At 53.2% G+C, this 20,295-nt stretch overlaps 1 long non-coding RNA gene across 1 annotated transcript in view; it reads right to left on the bottom strand.

Moving 5' to 3' along the window:
* LOC110407324 overlaps positions 1 to 20,295 on the bottom strand; it is a 161,528-nt gene that overhangs the window by 104,148 nt on the left and 37,085 nt on the right. The window contains exons 3-4 of the long non-coding RNA XR_002443858.1: positions 14,551 to 18,301; positions 1,694 to 4,724 (exon numbers count right to left, since the gene is read on the bottom strand). This is a non-coding gene — a long non-coding RNA (uncharacterized LOC110407324). The remainder of the gene's footprint in view (positions 1 to 1,693; positions 4,725 to 14,550; positions 18,302 to 20,295) is intronic.

Here is a 20,295-nt window from a genome sequence, read left to right as displayed (position 1 = left end):
GGCGGGGGGTGGGAATTAACTCTTTGCAATCAGGTTGTCCATCTTCATGAGATGTTAATCCTGCCAAGGCAAGGGCAAAGTTGAATTCAGGGGCAAAGGGCGATGTTCTGCCCTTGGAAGGGGTTTGCAGTGTGGGGTGACTGCAGGATGCGCTCCCTGGATGCTGCTTCAGAGAGGCTGAGTGCTTTATCTCACTTCACAAAGCGCACATTTCCAACCACTCTGCCTCTGAAATCTCTACTCTGCTTTTTTTTTTTTTTAAAGTGTTTCTTCTGTAGTGTTTTGGAAGTTTCTTCTTAACTTTCTTTCTCCAGCTCCTCAGTGTGCACTATTTCAAGGCTAGTGGAAGATTTCAAGCCTTCAGGCAGGCAACAAGCTGCACTCAGCTTGTTTAGCAAAAGACAACAGCTTCCTAAAGGCAGCTCCAGAAACCAGACCCAAAGCATCAGACGTGAGTTTGTGTCCAGGCAAGCATCCCATCCTGCACCGAGCATCCACACGCGAGGCTTTATTTCATCTGAAAAAGCAAACTTGTTTCCAAGTGTTCCCATTCCAGCACACGCATCGCCCAGTGCAGGACAAGCGCAGCACGGGTGGGTCACATCTCCATGGCAACACCACATCCCAGCGAGGAAGAAAACCAAGGGATGGGCAGGGAAGAAAGCCATGACATCACCAGTGGGGCAGCCAATGGGCAGCGGTGGAGGTGATGTCATGGCCTCACCCCCAGCCCCACGGCAGGGACCGCAGGGTGACCCTGCAGCCTGAGCACCCCCAGGGGTGTGACAACATCGTGCCCGGGGACCGTACTTTGGGAGCAGTGCATTGTGTTAAACTCATTTGTAGACTCAGTGAAATGGGGAAATTGCCATGAGTGAGGCACCCACCCGCTGCAAGAGCCAGCAGCTCAGGGCAGCCCTGCAGGGCAAGCTCCCCAAAACTTCACCACTGTGCCTCAAAAACGCTGCAATCACATCCCATTGCCAGGAGGTCTGCTGCACGTCTGCTTCAAGTGAGCACCAGCAGGTTGAAGTTTGCTGGGGTTAACGCCAAGCTGATTGTAGTATTTGGGATTTTTACCCTGAGTTTGGAGCATTTCTGGTCAGCTCAGCAGGTGGGAACCCCGTGCAGGTGGACAGTGGTCACACTGCACCGAGACCAGCACTTTGCAACAGCGTCAGCATGGAAAGTCTCAGCGACAAACAGAGCAGCTACTATGCAGGCAGGGGCTGCACCACGGCACCGGGCTCTGATTTATTGCTAGTGAAATCACTGCTGAAAAAAACTGAGCCACGGGGGAAAGGAGGGGGACAGGGACTGCACTGATGGCCAACACAGGTGGCAGCACCAGGAGCACGCAGGATTAACACAGCAGCAGCACAGAGGTCCGGAGCGAGCAGCTCAGACACATCTGAGTGCAGGCAGTGTCCCCTGTCTGGTCCCCCGCCTGGCATGGGAACCGCGTGACTCAACGGGTGACTCACCCCTCTCACCCAGCGCCAGGGATGAGGCACTGTGTGCACTCAAGATTAACCCAAGCTCCCCAGAAGCAGCGTACGCGCACACAGTGTCCCCTACAACGAGCTCAGGACCCTGCCGCAGCCCCCAGCCCAGGAGCAGGCCCCCCTCCCAGCAGCCCCGGTGACCCTGGCACGGTGCCGGTGGCAGCTGGGTACACTGAGTCACAGCTCACCTGCTCAAACACCCGGGCACGTCACTCCCCAGAGGCGCTGTTGCCAAAACGGAGGCTCGGCCGCTCCCAAGAGATGGGAGGAAAACTTGGCTGGGGACAGAGGATGAGGCACGAGGACCTCGGTGCTGCCACCAGCCCTGGGGACAGAGCAATGGGGACCTGCAGCAGCCCCACATCCTGAGGGTGAGGAGCAAGCACCAGATGGGTGGATGGGCAGAGGAAATGTTCTTCATTTTACCTTTCCACATTTTCCTGAGGTCTACAACTCGCAGGCTAGCAGCTACAATGGATCAGGAAGCACCAGGTGCCCAACACTAATCCCAGAAGGAGCACACATTGCTGGCAGCAACCAGGATTAGAGCCTACAGAACCCAAAGTGAGATCCACAGGTCTTGTCCAGTGCATCTCATCTGCTGCTCCTCCACATGCGGTTTTGCCACAATTACTCATTCAGCAGGAAGAAGGCTGAGCTCATTAATGAGCTGGATTACCAAGGGACACTTATACCTTGGCTGCTCAGCAGCCCCATGCCATAAGGCTAGCCACAAAATGCAGAGTATCACTGCAGACTTCAGGATAATCCAATATAATCTGGTTCGGTGCCAGGAACAGATTTGAGCATCTCAAAAGCAAAGACTGGGGAGCTCCTCCAGTCTTCCGCTCTGCTAAACAAGGTTTGCCAAGAGCAGCCAATGGATGCACCGTTTGCAAGAAGAAAGCTCTGCAAGCCAGGGCATTTGCACAAAAAGCCTGCACTGCTCCAGAGCACAGGCTTGTGCTCAGGGAAGCTGCAGAGCAACCCAAGGCAACGCATCAGCAGCACCAGCAAGAAACCTCCACTCAGCACAAGGCTGGAGCCAGTCCCTCTGCTCCTGCACCAGGGAGCGGGTTTTCCCTCTATCTGTGCTCGGACAACGAGCAAGAAAAACCATTTTCAAAAAACAGCCTGTCCTGAAAGCGAAGCATTCCTCACTTTTCCTCCGAGCTGCAGCTCGCAGAGCCCAGCACCAGGATGCTCTCCAGCTACAACCACTATGCACCCGCTGCACTGTCACACTTGGTGCCAGCACCTCCCCGGGCTCTCCCTCCACTGCCATTCAGAAAAGCAGGGGAGGAAGAGGAGCTGTCAGCCCTCCTCGGGCCGTTCCTGCCCAACAGGTTTGCTCTCTGGTCCCACGTTGTTACTGTTCCCATGCAACCCCCCGTAGGCATATTGGGGCACGTCCGGAAACGATTACAATCAGCTACAATAACACTAGAGCAGCCCCAGAGCTCAGCCAATGCAGAAAAACACCCTGTTCCTTCGTTTATGAATGAGCAAACCCTTATGCTTTCTATAAACGTCAAGATGAATTACCTGTGGGCATTCCCCTCTCAGCACAAACAGCCACTTCAGCGCTGCAGCTTTTTAATGGAGACATCACCTGAATTGCTTTTTCCTGCACAGGTGGGGGGATGTCAAAGGAGGGGGCAATGACTGTGCCCAGAGCTCTGGAGCTTTAACTTTCCCAATGCCACCTGCAAGGCAAGAAGCCTTCAAGAGAGTTTTTCCAAGTTGAGGAGCAACATGCAGGTTTCTCCACCTTCTGAGCAGGAAAGGGGTTGAGAAAAGCAGCCCAGAGAGCAGCAAAGCTTGTTGCTTCTGGGGGAGCACAGCCCAGCCCTTGCTCACTGCAAGAGCTGCGAGACTTCTCCCACAGGGAGCACTGAGTACAAACCCAAAGCACTGCAAAGGGGCTCAGCAGCCCCCGAGCAGCCCTCAGCCCATCCCTACTGGGCCAGCAGCCAAGGGAATGCCTCATGCTATGCCGTCATTCCCCGCTCTGCCACCCTTCTCCCCTCCCTGTGTTTTCCAAAAGACATCTGGAACAGAAGCAGCTCCCTTCAAAACATATGATTCACCTTCTTGCAGCATTGATAAGGGATATCTAAAAATATATGGGGGAGATAATGATCTCCGAGACAGTTGTTGGCCTTTCCGGCATAGCAAAGTATGGCCCAAAGAGCATGGAAATGATCAAACATGAGTTCAGTAACACACTCCTACCTTCTTTATTTAGGACCAGGGTATGGAAACAAAGGTGGATGCCACAGTGCCCTCACACAGGGCTCTGCCAGCACCAGGCTGCTCGTAGCCACCAGCACCAACACATCTCAAAGGCACACACTCTTTGCTGGGGATGAGGAAGAGCTCAAGCATTTCTGGGGTGCACAGAACCCCACGGCTCACGGCATAGTCACTGCCACCAGCAGCACCTCCATGGGAGCTGCACATTACAGTGACAGCAGTTTTGCAGCAGTGACAGTGGCCACCACTTGCATTGCAGTCCTGGGGTCTGCAAGCTGCCATGCAGCTGAGGACCTCACTTCAGTGTGCAAGTGCAGCAATACACCTGCACAGCACCGTGCACAGCTGGGTCCCCACCAAGAGCAACAGCTGGGGGAAGGAACCTGGGAAAACTACCACCAAACCCTCCACTGGCTTCCTTCAGGCCCTGACTTGTCAGACAGGCTCGCTGTGGTGCTGCTGCTTATCCAAACATCTTCATCTCTTTCATAAATTCAATCCCTCCTTATCAGCCATCAGGAGGAAATGCAGGAGCTTTAGCGACTGAAGTGCAAGGAAGAGTGCAGCTTTGATTAACCCACTTGCTCCCCAGAGGTCACTGGCAGTTCAGTCGCTGTGGATTCACATGTTCTCAATCACGTACTGGGAAATCGGGCTGGAGGTGAAAATTTTCCTCGCATTCAGGAGAGAGCAGGAGCAGGGAGGGGGGGGGTTCTGCAAATATTAATTTCAGTTCTCCACTGCCAGTTCCCATGACTAATACAGGGCTGTCGAGAACTAGCAGCTCTGCTTAAAGCTTCAGCCTCTAGAGCCATGGCAGTAAACAATCTCAGCTTCGTGGTTTGTGTTTTAAAAATGACAGTTCTGTTGCAACAGGCCGCCAGGAAGATTTGTTTCTGGGTGACTGGAGCACACCCCCAAAGACCAATGCTTCAAAGCAAATCATGAAGTCCAAGAGATCTCCTAGGAAAGGAATTGCATTGCTTTTATGTGCCCATTGCATGTATATAAAAGCGCAAAGTGCTGGAGTGCTCTGGGAGCTGTTTGCTCCTGCAGCTGAGCAAGCACCCAAGGCAGCAGCAGCAGTGGTGTTTGCAAAGGGCGCGTTTCAGCGGGGAGCTCACGAGGGCTGGACTTCCTATGGCACAGCCAGCACCCACTGCCTGCTCACAGGAGCTGTGCCATGTACTGGCCAAGGTCTCCCAGCCCCATTTGCAACACAGCAATGATTGGCGTGTTGGCAGTGCACCTAAATTAATCGAGTGCTTCTCTCCTTCCCCCAGCCCAGCTGGGCAACAGGTGGATCCTCCATCCCCACCCCATGCACAGCACTCAGACACCCACTTTTGCACACTGACAGAGCAGCAAGCTTGCAGAAGCTGTAGGTTCTCTCTGGCAGAAAATGGGAAGGCTCTTCAAGGATTTCCCCCTGGATTTCAGATACCCCACCACAACACCACTGAGCCCAAAGGTTCTGTTCTGCTCTGCTCCAGAACAACTGGACTGAGGCAGGCAAAAAAAAAAAACAACCCAAACCAACAGCCTAAAAGCTGTCCCAAAATGCATATTCACTGTGCTCAGCAGGAAGGCCTGCAGCCTGCATGCACAGAAAGAGCTGCTCGGCTTACCAGCCAGCACTCCCTGCTTCAACCCAAACTGCCGGCACAGAGCTTTGGAAAAAGCAGCTGAGAGGAAAGGGATCCCACTCCCAGGTTGCCCAAGGGCACAAGCACCAGGAGGAGCTGAGCCTTGTGCCAGGCTGGCCAGGCTTGTTAGTAAACTGCTGCTGGGTGGAAACACAGCTGGGAGGTGAATGGGAAACCAGCCCGCTCGCTTCTACAAAGGGCTCTAATAGGCCATGGAAAGCTTCCTGTGGGGAACTGGGAGCAAACATCACCTGAGGCAGCTCAAACTGTGCGGAAGGAGGATACCTCAGAACAGCAGAGTTGGGCTGGATTAGATGGTCAGATAGGTATTCTCCTAGATTTAATCTTTTTAATTCATTGTCATTCCCATAATAACGCTCTGTGTTTTTAATTAAGTAAACCACAATAACATTTCAAGGAGACAGCTGAACAAAGGGCTGGCTCGCTCTCAGCAGCACTGACATGTGGCATCCACCTCCCCGTCAGGTGGTGATGCTGGAGGAGAAACATCTCTGCAGACCTGGCAGGTGACTCCTCCAAGAGGCTTCTCCTCACTGCCCACAATCCCCAGCCTGTCCTGAATCACCCTTTGGAAACCAAAGGGTGCAACCAAAAAGGGTCATCAGCATCACTTGGCATTACCGAGCTGAGCTCCAAGACATGCTGCCACATGCCCACTGCAGAAGGATCCTGGAAATCTCTGACAGACAGCTGGGACTCAGCAGCATCCATGCTCAGCCCAGCAAGTCCAATGGGCACCAGGTAACATCCATACCCCAGCCCATCACACTCCTGCTACTGCTTCCCCAAAAAGCCAGCCAGCCCTTACACCTCTCATCCCAAAGCCCTACATCAGAGGGGCGCTGGGTTTCCAGAATCCCTGTTTGTCTTTAAAAAACAGAGGCTGGGGAGGACATCCAGAAGCATTTTGCATTCTTCAGGAATGATTAATTATCTGCCTTGGTGGAGTGTAAAATACCTCACTAGCGCTGTAGGCAGGGCTGAGTTATTGAGTGAGAGTGCTCTGAAAGCTCCCCCCGCACCAGCACTGCCCAGCAAGGGCTGTGAGCTGAAATTCAAGTGCCTGCCAGCAGGTAAGAGGTACAGCATGCTGCTGCAGGGAAAGGGCTGGGGGCACGTGCTGTAGCAAGGGGCCAGTTTCTTAAAATGAAAGCAGATCTTGACAGTCTGCAATCGAAGCAGACTGTGGTTGTGTCAGCAGTAAAACCTTGCAGTGCAGCCTGCACTGGTCCCATGTGCATCTCTCCAAGCACCAGCACAGAGCAGCCCCAACTTGTGCCCAGGGATGCTCCCACAGCAGCCACCAGCCCAAGAGCAGAGGACACTCCCCAGCCTGTGGCACTCAGCAGGAGGTGCTGGGGAAGGCTGATGCCCCTCAGGAGGACATACTGCAAACATTGTTTTGAAGCAGAAATGTAAAACCTCAGCAGCCTGAGGAAATCAGGCTCACAGTCTTCCTCCATCACTTTACAAATGAGATGCGTCTCAACTGGTCAAAAAAGATGAGAAAATGCTATTTCCTTCCTTGAAATCACCCCCACAGGCCCTGGAAGTGCTGCCCAACCCCAGTGCCCCAGCATTTCTCCAAATGCTGATGCAGAACTTGCACAAATAGGCGGTTGTTTTCCTCTTCCCTTCTGCAGAAAGGCTCCAGACCTCCTGACTGCACAGAAAACAAAGCAGCTCCACTTCAAGCTCAAAACCCAAAAGTTAAACAAAAAGAACCTCAAAATATATTATGGGTTTATTCGGTTTTTTCCTCCTTCAAACCACATGGTTTGGAGTGCCTGGTTTGTGATTTCCATGTCCTTGCACCTGGCAGCGCTCCCACAGCTGCTCCAATAGAGAGCACAAGGGCTGCTCAGAACACCCCTCTCCATCCCATGTCCCCAGGCCGTCCCCACACAGTGACAGCCCAGCTTAGGAAGTCACAGCCAGCACGTGGCAGGCTCACAGAGAATCACATGCAGTGGAGGAACCAGAGTGAAAGAGATGGAGATTTCACAGCGGTAAAGGAGAATACGGGTTTTCCAGCAGATGTAAGAGAAACTTCAGAGGTACATCACAGCAAGAAGCCAAAGCACCTGCAGGGCACTTGCAGCTGTCATTTGCAATTTGCTGTTCCCTCCCAAGTGCATCCTGGCCAGCAAACAGGATGCACAATGCATCCTGCAGGGATGCTCCTGCAATGCTCAGTTCTCAGCTGCCACTGCTTTGTCACCCCATCTTCACAGAGCCATCCTCCCTGAAGTGCACAATACCCGGGTAACACCAGGAAGCTCTCACTCCTTGAAAGATGAGCTCAGACAGGAGGATTTGGGGACATTTCTTTTCCTACACCTAACTCTCTGCAGCAAGCTGCTTTTCCAGTCACTGCAGAAAGTGGCTGTTCTAGTCTTGAGGAAAAGCCTTTAAGGACCAAAGCATGCACTGGAAGCAAAGCACTCCAGTGCCCAAGCAAACCACAGCCCTGGAAGGCGGCTTTGCTCCTGCCAACACCACATGGGCCAAGCGGATTCAGGGCTCCAGAGCTGTCAAACCATCACCTTTCACCAGATCCTTCTGCAGGATTTATAGTCCCCTCCCACACACTCCTGCCCTTATCCAAAATCTTCTTGCCAGCCTCTTACTTTTCGCAGGATCTGGCCCTGGCCTCTCCTCCGCCTCCGACCGGGTGTGTCCTCCCCATCCTCCGTGCCAAAGCCTCAGACAGGGTGGGAGGTGACATTTCCGCCCTGCTCGCAGCCCCAGGAGGCTCAGGAGGGGAGGAGGGGTGGGAATTTGGTGGGAGAGCATCAAGGACAGAGGCCCGTTAACTCCTGACATCCTGAGAGACGCTGGTGCCACTGAGGAGGACATCCCTGTGCACCAGCAGTGCCACCGCACAGCATGCTCTGATGCCCCAGCAAAAGGGGAAGCCCAAAGCTCCCACATCTGGGTAGGGAGAGGCTGGAGTTCACCAGCCAGGTAGCCAGCAGGTCACTGCGTGGTGCCGAGATGGGAGATTTTATTCTCTCCACCAGCCCAGAACATCCTACATTCCATGGAGAGCTGGGACCATGCACTTCACATGACCACAGACCACACCAGGTGAACTGCATTCCAGCCACATAGGGCTATTTACCTCTTCCCAGCTACCCAGATTTCCAAATTGATCCCAACTCCATCCCCTTTTGTCACTGATCACTCTCTCTTTTTTGTCCCCTTTAAACCACCCAAAGGCAGCTACACAGAGAAGGACAGGAGATCCGCAGCCACATCAGCTGTTGGCTCTCCACGCTCCTGTAGGTGCCTTGTCTTTTTGCTGTGATGCTCCTCATGAAGTTTCCCCTACATCCTCTGGATCCTGACAGAAAACCTGCTCTCTCCTTCATGCTGAGAAATCTCCATCTCTTTCACTCTGCTTCCTCTGTGATTTTCCATGCGCAGGGACTTGACGATCCCCAGAGCTCCCGTCCTACCCCTATGATACTGAGACCCAGGAGAGGTGACATCTCACAAGGTGGGCAGATGCCAGAGCCCAAGGTACTTCTCCCAGGAAGCAGCAACTTCCCTCAGTGCTGGAGGACACTGCAAAGTGGATTACAATGCACTGAAAGCCCAAGGCCATCCGCTGAGCTTCAGGACCAGCAACCCCAAAGGACATGTTCGTGCAGAGCAGCTGGAGGAGCACCAGAGCACACATTCAAGCCAGGGAACCTCCAATGGAAACCCCTCCTTGTCAGGACCCTGCCTCCTCCAGAGCATCAAGAAATGATAGCAGAGCCCTCCCTGCAGCTGAGCACTGAGGTCCCCATCCCAGCCCTGGGGCAGCCAGCACCTGGCTCTGCCCTAAGCCCATCATGTGCAGCAGGCGCTCATGCCAGCAGCAGCCGCTGCACCGCCTCCCTGCTCCAAATCAGATTAAACCCACCGAGCCGCCGGGGCCATGCAGGTTGCAGCGTTGTAATTAAATCAGATTTACTCCCCCCGCCGCTTTTTCCCCTTTCCCAGAAGGAATTCTAATGACTGCAGAAAGCCAGGCAGGGGGAAGGGCTACAAGCATCACACGGGACTGCTGACAGGAGGGAAATCAGGAAATGCGATGCTTAATTCTCTATTGCTGGTAATCCTCCACAGGAGCTCCGAACACCCGGCTGGGTGCAGGGCTCGTGGCACCGCTCACCCAGCAGTGCAGGCAGCAGCCAAGCCAGGGAATCACATTGAGTTTGTTGCCAGCACTGGGGGCTTCACTTTGGGATAACGCTTACTACTGAACGAGGCTGCAAAGCAAAAGCAGGGGTCCCCACCTGCACCCTCCTCCATCCTCTTATTCCTGCCACTCTGCCGGCAGCATCCTCATCCCTGCACAGCTCCGCAGCACATTGCGCTTTTCAAGCCTCCGTGGCCATTTCACACCCAGCTCAAATTGCTTAAGACCAAAGGCAATTACAGGTTTGGTTTTGTTGTTTTCTGATGGCGGGTGAGATGGCTCACGTTCCAGAAACCACTAATGCTGCTTTTCCAAAGCAAATGTTGGTACAGGGCAGGAGAGCTGGAGCAGCAGACCCAGCTCACGAGGACACACGCGCTGCTGGCAGAGCACAGCACGGCTCCAAGCAGCACCCTGGGACCTTACTCTGTTGCTTTGCAGAAGCCCTGAAGCAAGCTTTCTCATGGCATTGCCACATGGCCATAAAGATATGTTTCTTTTTCTTTCTTGGGCTAAGAAACTCCTCCAGGACCTCAGCAATTCATGGCTCTGCTGCCTACTTTACCTCCAGCAGAGCCCCGGATGCGCTGCTGCTAAAGCCACCCAGACATGGATGGAGTTGAGGTCAACATCCCCTGCAAGAGAGATACAATGCATTGCCCTGAGCCACCCATAACCTCACAGATGGGTCAGAAAACACCAGTCCTGCTGAGAACCAAGAGCTAGATCTCCTCCTTCCCTCTGCTGCTCACCAATACAGCTGTGCTAGCAAAGCCTGAGAACCTTGAGGGGTGTCTGGGTCACACATCTCCAGGTCCTTTGCTGCTGATGGCACGGTGACATGACTGTCAACCTGTAGGCTGTGACCTCACCCCAACCCCAACTCAAGCTCCTCCAGGTGGGCAACAAAGCTTTCTTCTGAGACCAGAGTGCAGAGTGAAGTCAGGAGGAAGGAAGCACTCTCTGAATTGCAGGGCTTGCCTGCAGAGGTGGCAGTGGGAATTATGCTATCAACATTTAAATATCCATTTGGCTGTATTTTTAGCCTGCAATAATGATGTAGCAAAGATGGGGAGATACGGTTGCTTTTTCCCATTGTTCTGTGAGCACATGAACCCAAACACAACACAAACCAGTCATCACCACCACAACCACAGGGGCAATTCCCCCCTCACATTCCTCTGCACATTTCCACACCGCAGCACACACCCACATCCCCAGGAGAGGGAAGCCAGCCTCCCAATTACAGCAATTAACATGATGTATATTAATAAATGAGTCTGGTTTTCCCAACAGGGCAACCTGCAGGGGCTTGTCAGGAGGCCTGGGCCCTTCTGAGACTGTCAGCATTTGGGGGATGAGGCCGTGAGGGCTTCAGGAGGACCCCAGCACATCTCCTGCCCCAGAGCAGGGCAGTGGGATGGGAGCAGTGCCCTCACCTGCCCCAGACCATCAGCTCCTGCAAAGCCTTGAATGAGCAAGCTGTGGAGCTGGAAGCTTGCTTGGCCACAGGCAGACAGTCACAGGGATCATGCCTATATCCTGTCCCTTGCACTTCCATGTTTTTCCAATTCATCACACACACCTCCATTTCTGCCTCCTCCTGGGATCACTGCCCCTTCCACTCCAGCTGCTTCCTCCTCTCTTCCCAGTCCAGAGAGATTGGTGTGGGTTTTTTTTTTGTGCCTTAAAAACACCACCAGCAAACAGAGTAGACGAAGGTTTATAAAGGAGCTGCCTACTCCAAACACTGCCCTTCCAAATTCTTCAGTCTGTTTTTCTTTTCCAGTCAAGCAAACATGCAATGAGCAAGACCACGCACGAGGAGAGGAAATAACGCTTTACCCCAGCATCCAAGGCAAGCTATGCCACTTGTCACACAAGCCACCTCCTCCCACTGCTGGCTGCACAGGGATGGGGTGACTTCACCTTCCCAGGAGCACAAGCATGCCGTCACACCACAGCCCCAGGGGCAGCCTCTTTGCCCATCACTGATCTTGCAAACCTCCACCCTACCACAGGGAATGAGTTTTTAAGAGAATACCTGGAGCTCATCCCAAAGGAATTTTGTTGCCTGCAGCATCCCTAGAGCTGAGATTGCTCCACCTGATCCCCACAGGTCGCCTCACCCCGCCCCATCCCCCCCAACTCCCTTTCCACCTCTTAGTACTCCCCACAGCTCAGACAATAATATTGCTTTTTATATGGAAAACACTAAAATGGAATCACACCTTTAAAAAAAGATATTTCCACCTTGCTGCCCACAGCCAGGCTGTGCCTTTCCCTTCCCCTCCCCACCAGACTCTGCTATCAGACCTCTAAGCCTGTTTAATTGAAAAAATGTGATTTAGGCTAATTGACAGCAGATGAGTTACACTGCTAAAAAGCAAAGGAACATTTGATCAATTTGATTTATGGCAGCAGAGAACCGACCTTCCCAGGTCTTTGCATCCCACTTCCAGCCCCGCTGCCAAAGCAGTTCAGCTGGCAAAAAAAAGTAATTAGTGTTTAATTTCTTAACAATTTTTTTTTTTACCTTCCTTTTAATTGCTCTACATAAAACTGTCCTAGAATTTTACAGCCTCCAAAGCTACGTCCTGGTCCAGCTCTCTTTGCTGGTTTTAATTAGGGTGAGAGACGGCTGGCACATTAATTTAAAGAGGAGGGGGAGGACACCAGACCACGCTCCAGGAAGGTTTGGCCATTACAATACCCAGCTGGTATCAACCAGCACTGCACAGAGAGCAGGCCCCCCAGGAGCAGCCTGCATGACCTGAAGGCCACCGTGTCCTGTCCGTGATGGGAAGGTTTGACTCCTGTTCACCAGAAGCGAGCAGAGGGAGGTATTTCCTGCAGGAGAATTTCCTCTCCTTGAAGGCAACTGAAACATGAAGGCTTAGAGGGGAAAACGAGCTTAGCTTTGAGCATTTGCTCCCAAGCAGCTTTGGGGCTAATCGACATTCCTACAGGATTGGGGCTGGCAGGACCCCGATGCTTCTGCTGCTCCTCCCACGGATTTACCAGGATGCAATGCATGCACCAAGTCCCCACGTGAACCATGCAAAACACATTCCCAAAGCATCCCCCAAAGCAGGGGGGCTCACGGCAATGCAGGCAGGCTGCACCCTCAACTCAGCACCACGCATATGGGCCTCAGGGCTATAAAACCCTATGGGCATTACAATTACAAACAGGGCCAGGGAGGATTGAAATAAATGAGAGGCATCCACACAGCGAGACCACAGTCTGCTCAAACTCCGGTTATTTCCAGAGGTGATTGGAGAGAATGTGTTGCAAGTGCCATCAAATTGCACCGGGAGGTGAGTGGGAACAGAGCATCCTTCCCATTTTCAGCCCTTTGGGCTGGCTCCAGCCAGGGCAGGGAGCTTTTAGCAGCCCAGTTCCCAGCCCACGCCACTTTCTGATTTGATAAAGGTATGATTATGGGTTTGAGGAAAGTCATCAGCAAGCTGGAAGGGAGATTTGCCCAAGGGGAAGCTGGAACATGAGCCTGGCCCTGGAAGGACAGCATCACCAGTGCCCTCCGTGGGGGCTTCCCCAAGCAAGTTTCTGTGCAGGAGGGAGGAAAGAGGCAGGAAGCCTATAAGGATGAGAAAGCAGAGGAAGAGTTGAAGAAACAGCTGAGAAATACCTGATGCAATGGGAGAGAGAGAGATATTTGCCACCATTTTTGCAGATTGGCCCTTCTTAGAAAATCTCTGGATTCCTGGAAAGGATTTTTCCAGGGGAAAACAAAGGATTATGCCCTTAAACAGACAGCAAGCTTGGATTTGCTCAGCTGTGTTGTCTGAAGAACGAAAAACAATAATCAGTTATTTCTTTCCTGGGTTCAGCCCTCTCCACGCACTAAATCTCTTGGCAGCATCACACCAACACAATGGCTGAGGCGTGCAGCCCCAGCCCTGCTCATCTGCATGGACATCGGTCGAGTCCAGGAGCCCAGAGCACCATGCAAGAGCCAGGAGAGGTTCAACATCACCTACCTCCCCTCAACCCTTTCTAGCACAGAGGTGAGCTCAGCTCCTGCAAAGGCCCAGCACAGCTTCTGCAGAGAGCAGGTCAATGATTGAAAGTAAGGAACACCTGTAGAGGGGCTTTGAGAACAGCCAGGACAGCTGGGAAATCCATCAAGAAGACAAAAACCACCCCCAGCTGCTCAGCCTTGCTCAGAGGTGGGGTTTGCTGCCATAAGAATCAAACCAGTAAAGCTCTACACAACAAAAAAATGCATCTTACAGAGACCAAAGCTGCTCTTCCACAGAAAGCCCTAGTAATTGTGGCTTGTTTCAGGCTGATTTGGCAATCAGAAGTAAACTTGCTAATCACAGCCATTTCCACAACATGACCACAGGGAGCTCCGCAAGCACCAGCTCTACCCAGAGCTGAGTGAGCCTGGAGCAGTCTGTCCCCAGGTGTTTTTACATTTCCCCACAGTTCTCCCAGCTACTCTTGAAAAGCCAAGGAGCTTTATAACACAAAACACAACAAGAAAAGCCCTTCTTCACCTTTCTCATGGGTGATAGAGTACCATGAACCACACTCCATTTTTTCCATTTTGATAAAGATGAGACCAGCTTTTTCAAGCTCTTACACAACAGCAGCCAGAGCACACAAGCCCCTACCCCAGCTTAGCTGGCCAGACACAACAGTTCCCCCTCTGAGGAGGGCGAGGAGAAAATCCCAGCATGGAGATACCACTGCCCACAGGCTCACCTACAAATCCCACCTTCTGGGTGGCTCTAGACCAAGCCTGACCCCAGCCCATGCCCCATGGTGAAGCTCACCATCACCTTTTCTCCCAGCTGCAGTAAGGAACCAAAGCTAACCACATCCCCCTTCCTCTTACAGAGTAGAACATTGCAAAAACTGGTATTTCAGAAGAGCAAAATAATAAAAGCCACCAACTCACCAGTCAGAAGAGCACAGCAAACAGCCTCCTCTCTCCAGCAAGCCCCTAAAGCTCTGGGCCACCTCCTCCCTGCTCAATTTAAAGGGCAACCCCCACCTGCTCCATGCACTAACGAGCTGCACCTGAGCAGGGCAAAGGGATAAGTGCCTCAGTGCTCCCCAGCTGTGCAGGCTGATGCACAGCACCTGTGCCTCCTTGAAGAGGTGGGCTGTGCTGTCCTGACATCTTGCCCAAGCAGCCCCCCAAAGGGTTTTCACTGTGCTTGATTTGTTTTCAGCTGCTCTTGATCATCAGACAAACAGCAGTATGAGCGAGATGGTGGAGAGCACAGAGGGAAAAGGTCCCAAATAATGGATTAGGGAAAGATGGGAGAAATTCTGTGCTCGTGCCAAATGAGTTGATGGGATGATTCTCTTTCATAGGCTTTGGCTCTGGCTATGTTTTCTGATAGAGATGTAACATGCATGTCCCCTTTAACAAATAAAAATAAAAACCCAGTTTAACAGATGGTGAATGATGGGAGATGTATCTCCAACAATGCTGCTCTGCCAGGAGCAATGCAGCACCCAGCACAGCCCAGTGTATCCTGCATGCAGCTGCAGCCCATTCCCAGCCTGCCCACTTCCAGCACTGGGACTGGAGGGGGCCTGGATGCCCCCAGCTCCAGCAGAAGGGTTTTATGAGACTCAGGGGAAAAATCACAGTTATAGGAGCAATCTCAAGCTGCCTGTAAACGTGGACCAGATGCTGCAGGGACGGATGAATTGGGGCAGAGGTATAGGGATGAGAAGGGAAAACTGCAAATGGAGGGATGGTTGGGGCTCAGGAAAGCCGTTCTTCCTCCCCCTGCAATGGCTCATGGCTTCTAATGTGGTTTTATTCAAACTGAAGCAAACATAATTAAGCTGACACCATCCCTGAGCCTTTTGCATCCTGACTGCACTCTGCTCCCCCTTTTCCAAGCAGGATAGAAAACTTCCAAACCCCTAAGCCTTCTCCAAAAGGGGATCCCACATTCGAAACCTGAGGAAAAGCAAATCCAGTTCCCCTTGGCCATCATTCATGTCTATATGTCTTGAGCAGCATTGCATGCACCAAGCCTCGGGATGAACAAGCCAAAAGCAAGCAGGTGCTAGGAAGGGGATAGATGGGATCATAGGCTCGTTAAGGTTGGAAAAGACCACTAGGTTCACTAAGTTCAACCACCAACCCACTACCACCATGCTGACTAACCACGTCCCTCAGTGCTGGGGAAGGCAGCAGTAATTTGGCACCGGGGTGGCTCCAAAGTCCAGGCAGGGCCACACAAGTGCCCATTTCCACGCAGGACCAGGCCTGGGCCAAAGGGAGACAGAAGTATTGCAGAAGAAATGCCTTGAGCCCAAGTGGCTGAGCACAGAGCGCGTCCTTATCGGTGCCCATAGGCGCCAGGCTGCAGCACACAAAAGCCCAAAAGCAGCCCTGGGGCCGAGCCAGCTCGTCTTAATGTTTGCCTTTGGTAAAGCAAACTAATAAATCCCCTTGGGTTTATCCGTGCTTCCAGTTTGTATTTATTAGCGAGAACGACAGGCAAGTTTTCCTCCCGGTTCCACAGGTAAATAGCAATACATCTCCCACGCCCTTCCCCTTTTAACGGCCTGGCTCTCTGTTTGCTCGCCGTCTCTAAACAAGCCGGGATTACACGACTGACCGACACCGAAGGCAAACAGCCTTTGAAGTCAATATTAGTTATGAACTCGGAAGGGTCCGTGCCTGGGCGCTGCCGTCCATCCCCGGAGCAGGGTGGGAGGAAGGCAGCACCCATTCCGGCTGGGGCTAACGGGGTCAACTTTGGCAGGGAAGAGCTGTGAAAAAGGATCCCAAAAGCAGATGCCCCCCAGCAGGAATGCCAATGGTTTGCACCCTACTGCAGAAAAATGTGGTCACACGCATTGGCCATCAACGGCGCAGCTCTTCTTGGCCAAGGATAGCGGTGTCCCTAGTGCGCCATCAGGTTTGGCTCATGGAAGGGACACTGCGATTTGCCTGAGCACCTGCTCACTGCTCCATGAGGCATGGCTCCACACCACCAGGAGGAGAAAAGACCATCAGCTCCACCTCAACATGAGCAGTGGCAAAGGGCTGAGCATTGCCTTGGCTTCCACCTCCAAAGACACTTAACTGATGACAATGGATTTGACATCACCACTTACCCATCGTCACCAAACCAAACACCGAGCGATGTCCACACATTTCTGAGCTTTGCTATTCTACCACAGTTTTCCCAAGGGCAGAACGTGGTTCTTAAAACACTCAAGTAATTATTTCAAAGGAAAGAACCCAGGACTCCAAGTTCCTGACCAAGGTGCTGCTGTCCCAGCAGAGCACAGCAGTCACCACCAGCTCGACATTGAGACCACAAGTCACCCACCACAGCTAAACACCCAACACATTCACACACGTGCCTAAGGCTACGGTGCTTTTTAGATGAAAGGACATCTTTTTTTTTTTTTTTTTCATAATGAAGACATAACTCTTAAAAAAAAATCAAAGGGCATTTCCATTACATAAATATCCTTTTTATGTTACGTTTCCACACGGCACCTTCCAGTGCTTCAGCTCTACAGGGTGGGAGGGGACATGCAGTCCGTGGACATGAAACAACATGATTTAAGGGGAATTAATCTGCATCTCAGGCGCTCTTGGAGCAGGAGGCGTACAAGGGGCAGATGCCTAGTTGGCGGGTGATGGTTAAGGGCTGCAGAAAGAAAAGAGGGAAAGGACAGGGAAGAATTTTTCTGCAAAGCAAAGACATTAAGCTCTTGGCCTGGCTTTACCAGGGCAGAGAAGTTTGCCAAAGCGCCGGTTTCCTGTGCAATCAAACCCGTCCACTCGGCAGCCCCGCGATAGGGCCATGATGTAAGTGTGGCTGAGCCAAGGCAAACGGAAAAGAACAGCGAGCACTCCGAGAGGCAACGGATTTTATTAAGCAGTTTAATTGTTTCAGGGGGTGACATTTTTCCCCATCTTGACGTTCCCCTCGCTGCGGTTTGGCCTTGCGCCTCCCGGAATCCCACCTCATCCCTATGGGATGTGCTGGGGAGGATGCAGCCACGCGATGTGAAGGGACACAGCTCCCAGACAGGTTCAGACCCAAGCCACTGCGGTTGGCAGCTCTTGGTGTGCTGCTCCCATTGCTTCTCCAGAGGTGTTCACCCCTCTGCATGGGGCTGCACCCAGCGCTGGTCTGAGCATCCTCATAAAGAGCCCCAAGCCCCAGAAAGATTCAGAAAGAAGAGCCGATGGGTAAAAAACTAAAATAAAATAAAAATCCACAGCAGTTTCCTTGGAACCGGGCAAGCTCTTGGTCCCTCACGAGGGAAAAAATGGAGCTACTGTTTGACCTGAGAGCACGCAGCCATCCAGCCCCATGGATCCTGAGGCCACCCGGCCAGGAGGAGGATGTGCAGAGCGCAGCAGGGAGCGGTAACTCGGCCATCCCTGCCCTGCGTGGGCGCAGCGGAGCGAGGTCAGCTCAGGACCCTGGATCACAGCGAGCGGCGGTGGGCGGCTGCACTGGGGCCATTCCCACGTCAGCGCTGGGGGAAGGAGCACAGCACGGCCCTGGGTGCACCCTGATCCCTGGAGGGTGCTGGGTACTGTGCTGCCTCTGCCCTTCCTCCCTCCCATCCACGGCGATGTGCTGGTGGTGGTCCCTGCTACAGCGCCTCAGCTCTCCTCTCAGGCGCACCTCGAGCCTCCACTGCTGGCCCTGCAAAGGAAAAATCCAGCATTAGTGGGTTGTGATGGAGGAAACTGTGATTCCTCTTTGTTACCCTTTGGGGCGATGGATGGGGGAGGCACACCAGCAGCCCTCAGTGTCACCTCCAAGCCCTGACACCAAGGCCAGCGGGGACCCACCGCAGCCCAACACCCAAGCCCAGCAAAAGGGTGAGCAGGAGACGTGGCTGGGGGCTGGCGAGAGGAAATCATATGGCCATTTCCACAGAAGAGACAAAACCACTGCACGTAAGAGTGCACAGGGAGGGGAACCAGCTCGTTTTGCTTGCACACACAAAGGGATGCACAAGAGATGAAGGGATAGTGGCATGTAGCAGCAGTGTGCAGAGCAGGACGCAGGGCAGCCATGGGGCTGGCATGGGCTGCAAACCATCAGCTGCAACCATCACCCAACCCCAAAGAGCTGCTCTGCAGCCTGACAACATTCCCAGCCTTTTTTATTTTTTCTTGCAGCCTTTTGGATGGAGATGGGGAGAGGAAAACAGTCTGACAGCAGATGCTGTCACCAGCATGGCAATGCATTCCATTTGGCTTTGCTGCCCATGGGCTTCCCCCTGTCGGTCCCTCAGCCCAGCAGCACCATATGGAGGATCCAAACTCCATTGCTACGTGCAACACCACCAGTTCCCATGTGGCTCAGCCCCCCTGCTCCCTCCATACCATCACGAAGCAGGTTTTCCATCCAGCAAACCCTGCCCAAGTCCCCATCCTCCTCCAGCATGAGCCAGGGGCACGCAGAAAGAAGGGGATAGGTTTACGCTCGCTTATCACACCACACTTATCATCTGTTTGCTTTGGACTTCGCAAGGAATATGCCAGCCAGATTGGCACCTCCTTGCCAAGCACCGAGCCCCCAGAAATACTGCACAGAGATGGGGAACGGCCCCGCACCCACTGACAGTTGGCTTCGGGGGGGAAAGGAGCAGCGCAGCGTCTCCGAGTTTGCAAAGCGTCCCTGGCTCTTGTAAATGTGTTAAAAAATAAAACCCTTTAAGAGCTTCCAGATGTTCTGTTTATGTTGTGGTGTTACCCTGCTTGACTCTCGGGAGGCCAATACACAGCCTCAATGAAATCACAGCAGCCGGGGAGGGGCGGAGGGGGGGGCAGTGGGGGGAGGTCCGAGCCCTACTCCTCCGCTTTGCCCCCATTGCAATGTTAACTCCCACGCTGCTGGCAAACACGTGGCGAGCGGCTGCAAATCCCCTCCCCGCACCTCCGGGAGCTCTCACATCCACGCACCCAGCGCATGCTCAAGGGTCCAGCCCCGATGTACGTACGCATCCACCTCCGTAAGCCCCGGAGGTTTCCCAAACCCACCCCGCTGCCATAGCAAAGATGTGACGGGGCAAAAAGATTTGGGCGTAGACACACACGCACCCACGTCGATGTGTGTGCGCGCAGAGCCCGGCGCAGCACTCTTTGCACAGGGCGTTGCAGGGATGGAGCGTTGCTTTTGAAGTTCCCGCGAGCGAGCGGCGTGGTTGGCAGCAATCAAAGCGCCATAAAGCAGCGCTATCGCAGCTGTGTGCGCACGCTCTGATGTGTTATCTGCCCGTCCCCGGCCAGGACAGGGGAGGAGGGCACTCGTTTGTGCGGCTCATTTGAAAAGGTGTTAGCGCCCGAGATCAAAGGCGCTTCCTGATGCGCTCCGCTCCCCCTCCAAGGGCACCGGCCAGTGCTGCTGGGGACACTGCAGGATGGAGACACTGCAGAATGAGGACATGGGATGGGGACACTGCAGGATGGGGACACTGCAGGATGGGGACACTACAGGATGGGGACAATGCAGATAAGGTTTCCTGCCCTGGCTGCTGCTGCGGGATGTCCTCCTGTCCTGTTCTCTGGCCCATTGAGCCTTCAGCCTGCCTTCCCCATGCAGACCGCTGGCACCCTTGGCAATGCAGCCCAGCTGCCACCCTGCAGGTGCCCCCATTTTAACCATGCACTGTAGGACACTGCTTCACG

The sequence above is a fragment of the Numida meleagris genome, chromosome 17 (assembly GCF_002078875.1).
Source record: "Numida meleagris isolate 19003 breed g44 Domestic line chromosome 17, NumMel1.0, whole genome shotgun sequence".
NCBI lineage: Eukaryota > Metazoa > Chordata > Aves > Galliformes > Numididae > Numida > Numida meleagris.
This window is presented reverse-complemented; position numbering and strand designations above follow the sequence as displayed.